Source organism: Camelus bactrianus, chromosome 24 (assembly GCF_048773025.1).
Source record: "Camelus bactrianus isolate YW-2024 breed Bactrian camel chromosome 24, ASM4877302v1, whole genome shotgun sequence".
NCBI lineage: Eukaryota > Metazoa > Chordata > Mammalia > Artiodactyla > Camelidae > Camelus > Camelus bactrianus.
In genome coordinates, this window is record NC_133562.1 from 10,291,343 (window position 1) to 10,305,907 (window position 14,565).

Consider the following 14,565-nt stretch of genomic DNA (forward strand, 5'->3'; position numbering starts at 1 on the left):
CTGTTCTTGTAATGTCATTGTCATTAATACAATTACTAGGAACTTTTTACATAATGAGTAGCCTCAAATTAAATTCTGCTCACTGCTCTGGTGTTTATGACTCACACTTTTTTCCCCTCCCCTTTCTAATTCTCTTTGCTGAGTAGTTTTCCCATTAAAAATGTAATAAGCTGGATATCGTTTAATAACAGTTAATGCAGGAGAATTATTTTCTCTCGATTTTTTTTATCATTTTAATTTACTCCTCCTACCTTTCAGTTGGGGTCTTCAGGGTTAATTAGGAACAGCTCTATACTTGGATAGTTGGTTAATCACTGAGTAGAATGTTGGAAGAAAGCTACTCAGATGCTTTTCATCTTAACATCCAATTCCCAGGAAACCCTGAAAAAAAATGTTACTTGTCTAAAGCCACCTACAGTATTAGGTAATTATTAAAGCTGATTGCATATCAGAGCCTAAATAGAGTGTTATAGAACCGTACTTCTCTCATGCTCCCCTCACGGTAAATGAACCAGAGGCACTGCCATGTATTTTTGAAGAGTAAATCTTTGTGCTAATTAATTATATCAATATCAACATGTTGATATTGATATAATTAGCACAGTGGATGACACTGATATAATTAGCACAAATATTTACTCTTCAAAAATAAGTGGCAGTGCATATGCATATAATAACCTCAATAATAACACTGAACAGTTATAGCACCACTTTCTCTAAGGAGCCTATAAAATACATACATAGCAAATACCTGAAACTCAAGCTTCACTGAGACCTTTGAGAGCATTGCTAAGCAAGGTTGAAGGGGTTGCCACAGTCAGGAGAAACCCCATGACTAGATCCTGATGGGGGATCTTCCCCCAAATGGAAATGAATCTCCAAGCAGCTCCCCATCAGCCTAAAACTAAGAGATACATCAAATTACATAAAGGAATTGAAATGGAATAGGACTCCTCTTTCTTTATTCTAATTAATGTTCAGCTAATCTAAACCTACAGTGATTTGGTTTTAAAGCAAAACAGAATTGGGTAAAAGCAGGGATGTTGGCAAGTAAGACAGAAAATATATTTGGACCACCGTCTCCAGTGTCTGTGACGTAGCGAGGCCATGGCTTACAGTCAGGGAAATCTGTCCCTGGGTCATCTCTCCTTTGTTGGATGATACAGCTTCTATGCCTCTTCATATAACTGTGACAGGAAGAGAGGGTTTGGGAAAAATGTGTGTGGTACCAGGAGAGGAGAAGGTGGGCAGGGTGCCTAATGGTTCCATTGGCACTCTGCAGTCAAGGGCCTATGCGAACCAACTTTCCCACTGTGTCTGTGATGGGCGATATTAATCTCAACCAATTTCTTATTCCTTTGTTTCTGAGTACAGGCTAATTGAGTTACACGTTTTCTTACCATAACAACTGCATTAACAGCTACCACAGTTTTGAAGCCATGGTAGCACCCACACCCAGAAGCACACACACACATATCCACCCATGCAAATATACAAACAACACACACAACTCCAAACATAGTTTTGAGTTCAAATTGATTCACAGATGAGCATGGAAGATACAGGCCAAGAGACTTTTCAAATATGTTAAATTTTACAAAACACTGACTCACTGGCAAACATCTGAAAAGTAAGCGTGATTTTATGGACTGACAGAAAGGAACATTAGTTATTTTAACCCTCTTTTCCTCTGAGAACTAAATCCTATAATGGAGCACCCCAGATGTTCTGCTTCTTAGGGCCTCTTTGGATGTGAAGATTGCACAGCAGGAGGCAACATCTGGAGGAAAAGGAGAGATTGTGAGAGGACTTAGAATATTGGCGTATGCCTGGTTGTGATCTTGGGTAATGTTTCAGAGATTTTTTTTTTAAATGCATCCTCTTTTAAAATGTAGATTATTTTAATATGTATGTATATGCATGACTGGGACATTGTGTTATACACCAGAGATTGACACATTGTAACTGACTGTACTTCAATAAAAAATGTAGATTATTTTAAATGTAGATTATCATTTATCATTTCTGGGTGCAGTAGCAGAGAAGTTCATCAATATTTCATCTTGAGTTTTAAATTTTTGAATTTTCAATTTTTCTGTGGATAAGAGTTTCTCTTTCTTGTATTCATGCAGTTTCAGAATTCCACCTATAAACTGACCTTCCTCCTTACTATAAACCATATTGTTTTGCAACTTTTTGTTTGATAAAACTGCTTTGGTCCTTCAATAAAGGGCTTCATTGTTATCATGGTGAAAAGTAGAAAGTCTCATGAACATCATTACTCAGATCATGCTTGGTTCACAGGGAACTGAAGTTCAGTCCTAATGCTATGGTTGTCTCATTTCATTTTGACATCATAATTGAGACTAATCTCCACAGATTCCCCCCACCCCCCTGCCCTGCCCCAACCTCTACATTCTTGCTTCCAAGTTTAATCTTCTACTGCAATTTGAACGTAACAACATGGGTGGATGACACACATAGTAATCACTTTGCACTGAAGCTTCATTTCATGACGTTTTGCAAAGCAGGTATCCAAAGGCACACACTGAAATCATTTTGCCAGTGTAATCTTGCCTTTTAATAGCTTCCTAACAGGGTATCCAAAGAAACACTCTGGAAACATTTTGCCCTCCTAATTTCATGTTGTAATGACATCAAAATGTCATAAAGCAATTACCATCCCAAGCACAAAATGATCTTTAGAAGGTACTTTCTCCATAGGCTCATTAACTTCTTTCTAGCTTTAATATCTTGATTGTTTAAAGAAATGTTCAATGCTAATTGAGAGACTTCATTTGAAACTGAATACCATTTATTTAGCACAGCCTCTCTCTCATTCTTCCTCTCTGTCTCTCTCTCTCTCAACCAAATTGCACTAGGCTGACAGAACCCTAGATTTATAGACACACACACACCTTTTGACCTCTCCAGTTAAAATTCTAAGTGGAATTGATCTGGTACAATGCTAAAAACAGCATAGTGCATGATTTGCTTTGGGGACAAAGGGAACAGTAGCTACTGAAGATGTCCTTAGTAGCAAGCACATCCCAAAGTTTCCCCAGTACCCCTAAAATACTAGGCTGGGTCCTTAATATAGGACCTGGAATAAATATGAGACACAACTGGAGAAGTTCTGTATGTCAATACAACCATCTGACTTCAACTCTCCCTATTTCTGGTTGAGATCTGGCAGGTATATTCCTTCAAACGAAAACTCCAAATCAAGGGAATGAACAATGACAAATTGCTGTTAGCCTCTTCTGTGACACAGGCTGTGATTTGCAGCTGTACTCTCCTGAAACATCTATAGGAGGAGTTTGAGCATATGTTTTTCTGTGAGCCATCTGAAATAAATAAGGAATGGTGAACAACCTCAAAAACCTTTTCTAGCAGGAGCGTTAGAACCAATTTGTTTGCCCCACATGTGCCAGGTAATATTCATATCTTAACCTTTAGCTCTCAGAACACATTCTTATCTGAATAATGGAAGGGTTGGAAATGAGCTCAACTAATTTGGGCAAAACAATGCCAAGGAGTCATGGCCTCTCTACTCAAATCAAGAGATAAGATGGCCTCTGACTTTCACTATAGACTCTCTGTCCAAGGCTAAATAACACAGTGATGTTCTTGCAAAATATTTTTTATTTTCTGTTTTGAGATCCCTCCAAGGTGACCTACAGAGCTCTTAGCAACCAGTTCGATCATTTGCTGATGGTAGAAAGGCAGAATGATTGGTTCAGATGTTTGAAATTAAAGCTAAGACTGGGAGGGGAAATTTGGTTAATAATAAATAGCAAGAAAGATACATGAATAAAAATAAGCACCTTAATGATTTACCATTGCCATGAAACCAATAGGCTGGTGATCCAATCCGATATCCGCAAATTTGTATAATCCTCAGGGTAAAACAATTTAATGGGCTGTCTCTTTTATAGTTACAAAAGGCCTTTCATGTGATCAATTATACATAAGAGTACAATAAATGTAACTTTCTTCATACTAATCACATCTAACTTAAATTCTCTTGTTGGTCTTTGGAATGTATATAGCATTCCCAATAAAGTTTTTAGTTCCGACACTTACCAAAAGTTAATCTGCCCAGAATTTCCAAATAAATCTTTGGTACGAGGGATTTTTTTTCCACACTAAATGAAATGGTTCGACAATACAGTTTATTAGGCATGCCACCTCCTCCTGTCCTGGCCCCTTCTCCAACACTGACAATCCTGCTGCTTCCATTGGCCACTGGGCAGTGGGGGTTTGGTTTGATTGTTTTTCTTCTGTTTGGTTTTGTTTATATTTTGCTGGAAAGGCAGCCTAGCACTGTGTTAACACTGTCACCTGAGGCTAACAAAACTTGGCTAAGAAATGGAGATCGCCAGCCCTCCCTCTAGCGACAAGTCCCAGGCGGCCCTTAGACCCACCCAGATTCCTGTAAAGCCCAAATTCCCATCTGTTTTATTATATGCTTAATTGGTTTGCTCCTCTATGGAACCAGAAAGTAAAATAAAACCCCTCATCATGTACCACTTAAGTTAGAAGTAAAGGTCAGAGACTCTAAAAAGTTTTTGAAAAATAAGAAATAACTAAATTCCCTAAATTGCCTTAGCCAAACAGTTGAGGCTTGACTTTGACTTAGTTGATTTAATAAATATATTTTTTTAGTCACTGCAGAGTAACAGAAGCTGTTCTAGGTGATGTAGCTACAATCACAAGTAAGAATTAACTGTATTGCTTCAAAGAGTAGAATAAACTTCAAGGCATCTCCCTGTTCCTACACACTATGTATATACAATTCATTTCAAAGTATGAAGCATCACAGGACATAGAAGACAGGATTGCAGGAAAAAAATAGGGAAAATCAGTGGGCTATTTTCTTCAAGCTTCCAAGAGGAAAATGAAAGATTTCTGAGAAAGGAGATTTCTTAAAGTCCCAGTTAGGGGATTAGTTAATCCCTGGAGGATTGATTTTGGGGCCTCACATCCTGAGAAAGTTACATGTATGTGAAAATTTAGGAAAATCTAGGTCCAATCACTAAAATAAAAGATGGGAGCGTGTGTGTGTGTGTGTGTGTGTGTAATTTGCCAGAGAGTATCTAAGAAAACATATTCTGAAGGCTCACTTGTTGCTGCCCACTCCATGATTTTGGCCTCTCAAGTGTGGTTTGCCAAAGAAATCAGGCTGCCAGCAAAGTACAGCAAATTGGAAAAATGAACTGGAACATCATAATCTGCTTCAGCTATAGCAAAGAAAAAGACATCTGGTAGACCACTTGGAAGCCAGCCAATGATGAAGACTCCAATTAAAATAAAGAACATGTCCTCAGGAGAGCATCTCTGAGCTCAAGAAGTTATAAGTCCAGTGTGCTACTTGAAAGCCAACTACTAGAGAATAGTCATTTTCAAATAAAGCAAGACATAGCAAGCAAGCCTTGAATTCTTTCAAGAAACCTCTTCCTATGTGTACCATCCTAACTGATGACTTAATAGGAGCTGGAGGTACCACTCAATGCTGAAAATAGGCTATCACTGAAAATAGGAAATGAAGCTACTCGTTTGCCCATAATGTTTCTGGGGAAACTCAAATATTAGCACAAACTATAGAGAGTGCCACAGTGTAGCTGAGAGTATGCTGGACCAGGAGTTGGCAGACTTGGGTTCCAGTGCCAACCCCGCCACTTTTGACCTGTGAACCTCAGGCAAGAGACTTCATCCTTGTGAGTCTCTGTTTCCCAGCTGAAAAATAAGGATAATAAGACCTACTTCGCAGAAATAAGGGAAGGAGTACATAATATAGTCCATGGAAAGGCACTTAATACAATGCCTGGCGTATAGTATGGCTACCATATGCTAGCTAAAGAGAATAGACCAGATAGAAAAGAAAAATCGTCTTTGCTGAGATTCAGTATTACTTTTCATATTAGAGAAATGGAATCCAATATAAACAGCATTGATGAAATAAACACCCTGACCCACAAGATAATGTTGTGTTTTCCTGAAGGAAGAATCACGTGGCTATGAAAGGGATAAAACAGTTTTGTAGAGTCCCAGGAATAGGCTCAAGGATTGAACATAAAAACAATTGGACACCCAGGCATCAAATCTCCACTTAGGAAAAGGAGTCAGTGGTCAGTGTTTGCCAGGTAATGAGGGCTCTGTAAACTGAAGTTGCACAGAAATTCTCAATAGATTACTTACCAGTCTACTTACTAGTTTCTTGGTATATCAATAGCTGAACATTTTTGTTAATTAGTATTCTGGATATCAAATTTCTAACAAGAACATTTCTATGCTGTAATTTTTCTCAGAAAGGCAGGAGAACCATGAAATCAAACACCTTGGCAAATTCAAGAGAACTAGCACAGATTATATATGCCCCTAACCCTTGAGAAGGTAATTCTTAAATGACCATGAATTAATACCTTAGAAGGAATTTGTTCATTGGGTCTTTCTTATTTGTTAAGCCAAACAAAACTCAGCACTGCTGAGCCTTTTGTATTACTTTATTATAGTATTTATAATTAATCTGTATTAATTATAAAGAGACTGGCACATTATATGTTTTTTTTTCAATGAATGAGTGAATGAATGAATGTGCCTCAAAAAGTTCTCTAAAAACAGTACCTTGTGGGAAAGGACATAAAAGTAGTAAGAGCACCAGCAGGGACCCATTAGAACTGGGGAAGGAGAGAAGAAGTTTAACAAAGGGTAGGTTATAGGCACAAGACTCGCCTTATACCTCAGAATTCATCTGAAAGGAGTTGGTCCTTACTCACCTTCCTAATTCCAGGCAATTGCTTTGTTGGGCTAGTGGCCCTAGGAAAGCTAACATTCACTAGTAAACATACATGTCTATCTGGAAATTGATGGATGAACTCTCAAATGAAGAAAGGCAAATGATGACTCCGCAAAACAAGTGACTGCAGATTACAATAGAAGTTCCCCTCTGTTGCTAACAGAAATGGCCGAACCCCCTGCAGATGTGGAGGAACAATTCTCTCTCTCCCTCTCTCTCTCTCTCTCTGAGTCTCAGGGATCTGCAAATCTTTCAGGCCTTGACAAGTGTGAGTAGATTTTCTGGAAGTCAAAGATATGTGGATTCCAGGAGAAGCTGAGTCTGTGCCAGAGAACTGGGCCTTTACAGAGAGAATATTTTCAAAAATGGCGGGAAAGATGAAATCCAAACCAAAGCAAGAATAAACAGCACAGAAAAAAAAAATGGAAGAAGCAAACTTTTGGCCAGCTTTGAAACTCTTTTGAATATGGTTGTGAAGAAGAAGATGAGGAGAAAAGAAGTACAGAATCCTTATTCTTTAAGACTTTTGTCATCTTTATCTTTTGATTTTTTTAATGGAGAAGGCACAGATAATAAGTGAGTCTGTATCTCCAGATTAAATATTCACATTTGAACTGATTTCCTCCTAAATGGTCTGCCATTCATCTTCAGTTCAAGGAAGCCATGTGTGCAGATGCCTTTTCCACAAGAAGGGAAATCAAAAGAGGCAACATAGACATCATCTTCCTCACTGCCTTAGCCTTTAATAGCTAAGGATCACAAAAACCCACCACCCTTCACGTTGGCCAGATACTGATCCCTTTTCCTGGAATGTTCACGAGAAGAAGAGGTGAAGATTTTCTAAGGTATCTCATTATCATACCACTTGGGGTACGGCCCTGAAAGTGAAAACCTAAAGCCACCTCACCCAACACACACATTGAAATCATCTTCAGAAAATCTTGAGGGCATGAGAAAATTTTCACCAGTGAATTTTCTTTTTCCATGCACTGTATTTTGCCTTACGACCACACCACCTGCATCATTGGATAATGGAAAGGAGTCACATAATCCTGGGATCTAATCCTGGCTTTGCAGTTTACTACCTGCCTCCCCTTAGACAAATTAGTTACATGCTCCAAGACTCTGCTCAATCTTCTGTAAGAACGGAGATTGTTTCCTCTCTCAAGGGTCACTGGGAGAATTGATGAGTAAGTCTATGTGAAAGCACCTGGTGAAAACTTAATAAACATGTTTCCTTTAGGTTCTTTTTCCAGAGTCAAACTGCTCACCCAGGTGGACCTCAGACCTGGCCTCTTTTTCACATTTCTCTTATGGTCAGTCTGGTCAAGAGATTATTGGACAGAGGTCAACTAGCCCATGATGCTTGACCCCATGTCATTTCTGGTATTAGGAAGTTTATTTTACCAGACTGTCGGCTGAGTAAAGCAGACGTACAAAATCCATTGTCACCATGATTTTGGAATTCTCTTGGCTCCTGGAAATAGCAATCATAACAATAATAATAATACCCCACTACTTTGAATAGCTTAATGACTTAGATGCTTGCTCAGAACTTTATGTAACAATTATAACTTCAATGAGTTATTGCTTTTGAACACTTGTTCTGTGTCATTGTGTTAAATGTCTTTTCTAAAAATAATCATATAAATGATAATAACAAAAAATTCATTGGGCACTTAAAATCTGTCCACTTTTACTTGTGTTTGTCCCATTTGGTCTTCCCACTGGAATAGGAGATTGCAGCTCAGCTAGGAAGGTGACCTGCTTATGGCTACACAGCTCCTGTGCAAAGCTGGGATTCCAATTTAAGTCTAATTCCAAAGGGTGTGCTTTTAACCACTCACTATACCTTACTGCTTTTGTGAGAAATCAGTTTTCAGGGGTATTATTTGGGAACATGGAATGTTCCTGCAGCTGTAGAATGACTCTGGAGATAAAGGGCTGTCTGAGGTCAGACAGTGCCCATGTTGGCCCATTCAGAATTTGGGGGTCTGAATTCTACCTGCCCTCTAATGTGCACCCCCAAAACAAGCCTCTTAATGATGAAGTGATTACAGTTTGAGGGTGTTTGTGTCCCTTGATCCAACCCAAAATTAGAAATCCTGGACTAGTTTGAGGTAAACACTCATTTCTACCTCCCCGTCTCAACCAGTTAACCTACAGTGGGACCAGGGTACGTGCCGGGAGGACTTGATTTAGGGAGTAACTTCAGTGATGGCAGAGGTGCAATCACTTATTCTTTTAATTTCCAGGAGCTGGAGTAGATCTTCCTTTCCCAAAATACCTCTCCACTGAGTATATTCCACAAGGCAATTGGTCCTGGAAGAGAGAACTTAATCCATAGCAAGATGGAAATGACTGATGTGTTTCTATACTGGAGATTTCTATATTGGGAAGGAGAAGGGACTTTTGTGCCTAAAGATGGAAAGACGAAAGGATGCACTTAGAGGAGGCCAGAGGTGCCCCCAAAAATACATCTCTTATAGTCCAGTCAAAGACAGAGCCTGCCCTAACTGCTGTTAGAGCAGCAGCCTGCAGTGGCTGAGAGCTGTTTGGATGAAGAATGTGGCTGAGCTGTGGGAGGTGTGAAAGGGAAGGCAGTAAAGTGTAGTTAGCAGCTGAGAATCTGGGCTAAGGTCAGACAGGCTTTGAATCTCACTGTGCTACTTCCAAGCTGTGTGTGACCACTAGGCAAGTGTTTCACCATCACTGAACCTGTCTCTTTCTCCATAAAATGGAGATAAAGCTAATCCCTCCTGTCCTCTTAGGTCTGTTACATTGATTAAACGAAAAAAAATGCATAAAAAGCATTTGCTATAATGGCTGGCAAATAGTTGGTGCTTCATAAGTGTTACTAATAATAATGCTACTTAATATCATCAACTTTCCCTAATTCAGAGTGAGTAGGAAGATCATCTTCATGGATTTGGAAATCTGATCAATGTCCAGTGACTGAGACCAAGGATGACTGAGGGACAAGGGGGAGAAGGATGTGTGTGGGTACCATTAGCCATGGGGCTCTCTTGCCCGTAGGTTTTCACAGGCGCTTTTCAGAGCAGCCAAGAGTCCACACACCTCATTTTCAGGAAGGTTCTTAAAGGAGAGCACAAAGACCTTACCATTTCCACTGGGAATTCAGTCCTAAGGATTGTCATCCCCCATTTGGAACGAGAAAGTTTCTGGCAAGAGCCCGAGTGTCCACAGCCAGCCCTCCTGTGCTCTGTCCAGAGCCAGCCCCAGAACTGCTTGCTCAGGCAAGTCATCTGTCTGTCAGGGAAGCTCATGCTTGCCTTGTCCCCAGGTCCTAAGAAACAACTAGATGCTTAAGAGGATGTGTTACAACTCAGTGCCTTTTCATCTCCCATAATACCATTTCTGCAAAAGTTGTCCAGCCTCAGGATGATCTTTTCACCAACCTTGATTCCTGCGGATTGAAGCCTTCCTGTGACACATCCCAAGCAAACTAGAAGTCAAGTGGCATCTCCTGTACAAATTACCCAGAATGCCAGGGATGACGGCAATCCCATGCCTGAGACCATTAGCTCTCTTAACCGTGGTGATGGAAACCAGGTAGCTGTCTGCTTTCAGTCACACATGGCTCTTGTTCAGAGAGCACAGTGCCAGACAGCTGTGCAGAACCTTTTAGAAAAAGGAAGAAATCACTTTGAAGGAATAAGTAGTACTGCAAAGCTGTGGAGCCTGGAATCACAGGGAGTTTTCTCATAAAACCAAGAAATACAGCCCCATCCTCCAGGGAGGAGGGCAGCTGGTGACCTGCTTTAGTGCTATGCCTTTGAGCACAGTCAGTTGCCATTAACTTCAGTGGCTCTTCCTGGCTGACCCTTTGCATGTGTTATTTATTTATTTATTTTTAATTTTTTAAATTGAAGTGTAGTTGACTTGCAATGTTGTGTTAGTTTCTGGTGTACAGCATAGTGATTCAGTTTTATATATATATATATATGTTCTTTTTCATTATAGTTTATTACAAGCTGTTAATTATAGTTCCCTGTGCTATATAGTAGGACCTTGTTGTTTATCTATTTGTGTATAGTAGTTTGTATCTGTTAATCCTAAACTCCTAATTTTCCCTCTCTCCTCATTCTCCTTTGGTAACTATGAATTTGTTTTCTACATTTATGAGTCTGTTTCCATTTTGTAAATAAGTTCATTTGTGTCATTTTTTATATTCCATATATACATGACATTATATGATAAATTATCTTTCCCTGACTTACATCACTTAATCCAGTAATCTCTAGGTCAATCCATGTTGCTGCAAATGGCATTATTTCATCCTTTTTTATGGCTGAGTAATATTCCTGTGTGTGTGTGTGTGTGTGTGTGTGTGTGTGTGTGTGTGTGTGTCTTAAGCCAGTTGTCTGTTGATGGGCACTTGGGTTATTTCCGTGTCTTGGCTATTGTAAATAGTGCTACTAGAACATTGGGGTGCATGTGTCTTTTTGAATTAGATTTTTCTCCAGATATATGTTCAGGAGTGGGATTGCTGGATCATATGGTAACTCTATTTTTAGTTTTTTAAGTGATTACATGTTGCATCTCCAAGCAGCTTCCTGGTTAACATAGGGAGCTCACAGTGTATATCTGGTGGAGAAGCGATTTAAGACTGAAGTGCTAGTTCTTCTTTCTCGCCACTGTTCCCCTATTGCTAATGTACTTGATGCTATCTGCTGCGTTAGCCAGCATTACTTCCTACTAATCTAAGGAGTAGGAAAGAGGAGGCATCCAGGAGAGAACCATTTTGTCAATCTAATGTTCAGTGTGGGCAGGACTATGGTCTAACCTGCTCAACACTGTGTGTTCAGACTGCTGAGATCAGAGTAAGAGCTAAATGCAAATTTATAATGAACTAGGGACTCTGAAGACTTATAAGCTAAATGGGGGAGCTACCAAAAGGTACCAGGACCACATCCCCTCTTTTATAGCCCAACACTCCATCTTCAAGTGTGGATCACCCTCAGTCACCATCCGTAACAGTTAAACTTCACTTCAGTTTGCTGGGTAAAGAAGATTAAAATTATGGCCAAATGATATTGTGATTTATAATAAGAAATATAAATTTGATCTTCATTCCCCTTCCTGGCATAGAGTCCCTAAAACCCTTGGATTTTCCTGAGTGATGAGAGCCTAAAGATATCTTTTGTTATGCTAATGAGGTGACCTTTGGACACCTAGGTAACCTAAGGATGGGGGCTGGTCACCAGGGGAACCAACTATGTGATTAGAGGGTTGGAACTTTGCAACCCTGAGGAGGAGGGAGGGGTTGGAGATTGAGTTCAGTCACCAATGACCAGTGATTTAATCAATGGTGCCAGTGGGATGAAGCTTCCATAAAAAAAACCCCAAAGTGACAAGATGTGGAAAGCTTCTGGGTTGGTGAAGGTGAAGATTCAGGAAGAGTAGGGCGCTCAGAGAGCATGGAAGATCTGTGCCCCTTCCCAGTACCCTACCCAGTGTATTTCTTCCACCTGGTTGTTCCTTTTATATTAAACCAGTAATTGAGTAAGTAAAATGTTTCTAGCAAATTAATCGAAACCAAGGAGGGGGTCATGGGAACCTCAGATCTCTAACCCATTGATCAGAAGCCCAAGCAGAAATCTGGACTTGCCATTGGTGTCTAATTCAGGAGAGGGGGCAGTCTTGTGAGACTGTGCCCTTCATCTGTGGTATCTGACACTATCTCCAGGGAGATAGTGTCCGAACTGAGGTGAATTGTAGGACACCCAGTTGGTGTCAGAGAATTGCTTGGTGGTGTGGGGGGAAAATCATACTGAAATTGGTGTCATAATCAGAATACTTCCTATTTTGCTGAACAAATGCTGTGCTATCTCTCCAATGTTTGTTATTAGTACCCCCTAAAATGGCCTTTGAAAGTTAGCCACCTTATGACTAGAGGTCTCTTCTTTCTCTGATTATCACAAAAAAAGCCTCTGTGACTATCACCAGCCCCCTTTCCTTCACTTAAGAGTAAGAGAATACCCCATTTCTATTGACTAGAAGACGATTCTTGGAATGAGTCTTGGTGTATATAAGAAAGCCTAAAATCGATGAGTGAAAGAACATATTAAGGTTGCCCAGTGTCTTAGATTGTGTTGCCTAGATGTAAACCCTGAGGTGGAGATTTGCATACAATTAATATATTCAGGAAGTGCTCCCAGGGAATCTGTAAGGACATGGTGGAACAGGTTAGGGAAGGTGAGGAAACCAAGCAATGTGTGGTCTCAGCTGAAAAGTCCTGCAGGTGAGGACCTTATCCTGATATCTCCAGGAAATTCTGGAGGCTACCTCATGCCTCAGAATAGTCCTGCTCTAACACAAGGACTTTGTACTTCTGTCCCCAACAGTCATTGGTTAAGCAATGCCCTAGGGAGGATGTCAATCCCTTCAATCTTTTGTGAAATGGGCAAAGCAGGCTCCAGTAGCCTGTAGATCCCCTAATTAGAACCACAGGTGTGCTGTGTGAGCGGGGAGGGTGGGTGTGAGGCACTCAGAACAGGATCCAAGGGATCTGTGTGGAGTTCCATGTTATCCATGGCACCCAGCTTCTGGCTCTCCTAAGGTCCTGCAACACAGCTCTGAGAAAGTAACAAAGGACTTTCAAAAAGTCTGCTTCTATAGTCTTATTTTCTATCACATAAATTATGTAAATACTTTAAGGAGCCCAGTAGGAATCATGTAAGTAAAATGTTTTGAGCGGCCCCAGCTCAAAATTCCCCCCTACTCTTTGCCTAACCCATTGGCTGAAATCCAACTATTAGGTATTTCTTTGTTTTATGGCATCTCCTATTAAAATATTTTGCCTGGAAGGAGCAACCCACTAATGTCATCACAGCCATTGCCCCTGTCGTGAAGTGTAATTGATCAGACCCGCTAGACAGTCCCCTTTAAAGAGAATAGGCTTTGACATGCTTAGACATGACACTGGGATTGTACAGTGGAGAAGTGAAGGTCAGGATGGTTCCCCAGGTTGGGTGCTATCTGCAAGGCAGCCACAGAAGAAGAGGGCAGGACAAAGGGGATGTGGAAGGGAAAGGATTTGGGGATGGGGCAAGTGGAGCATGAGATGACAGGTGTCAGAGAGAGAGCACTTTTCCAAATAGTTTCAGGCCAGTCTTTTGGAGGAAGCTTATCCCATATTTCTGACCATCCAATTGCTTGGAGGGAACGTACAGTCTTCACAGAAAGAACTGGCAAAATAGCTCCAACCTTCGCCCACATTTCTTCAGGAATTCTCCTCTAGGCCTCCAGATTCAGTTCATTGCCTACTCAGTACACATTCTCCACTTCCTACTTAGTAGAAGAACCTTGGTTTTGTTGGGTGTGTCCATATACCCAGGAAAATATTTTCACCTCCTTTGACCTTCTTGCAGCTAGGGGTAGCTAGCCACTTGATTTGGTTCTATCTGCCCAGATGTGTGTGGAAGCTTCTTATAGGGGGCAAACTCAACTGACAAGTATCTTTTTGGCTTTCAAATTTGCTATTTCCCCTTTTCCTTCCCAGAACATAGAAGTGATGGCTGGAGGGGGAGCAGCCCTCTTGTGTCAGTGAAGATAAAAACACGAACTCAGGAGGATGGAGCAGCAAGGTGAAAGGCACTCTGGCCCTCCCAGAGGCTAGGATGAGAGAAGGAACTACATATTTCCACTTCAGTTCTCTCTGGGTTCCCTCTCTCTTTTGAAGTGCCTGTCTTCAGGATACACACATTTTCTGTTTCTCTCTTCACTGTGCTCACTATGCAGGT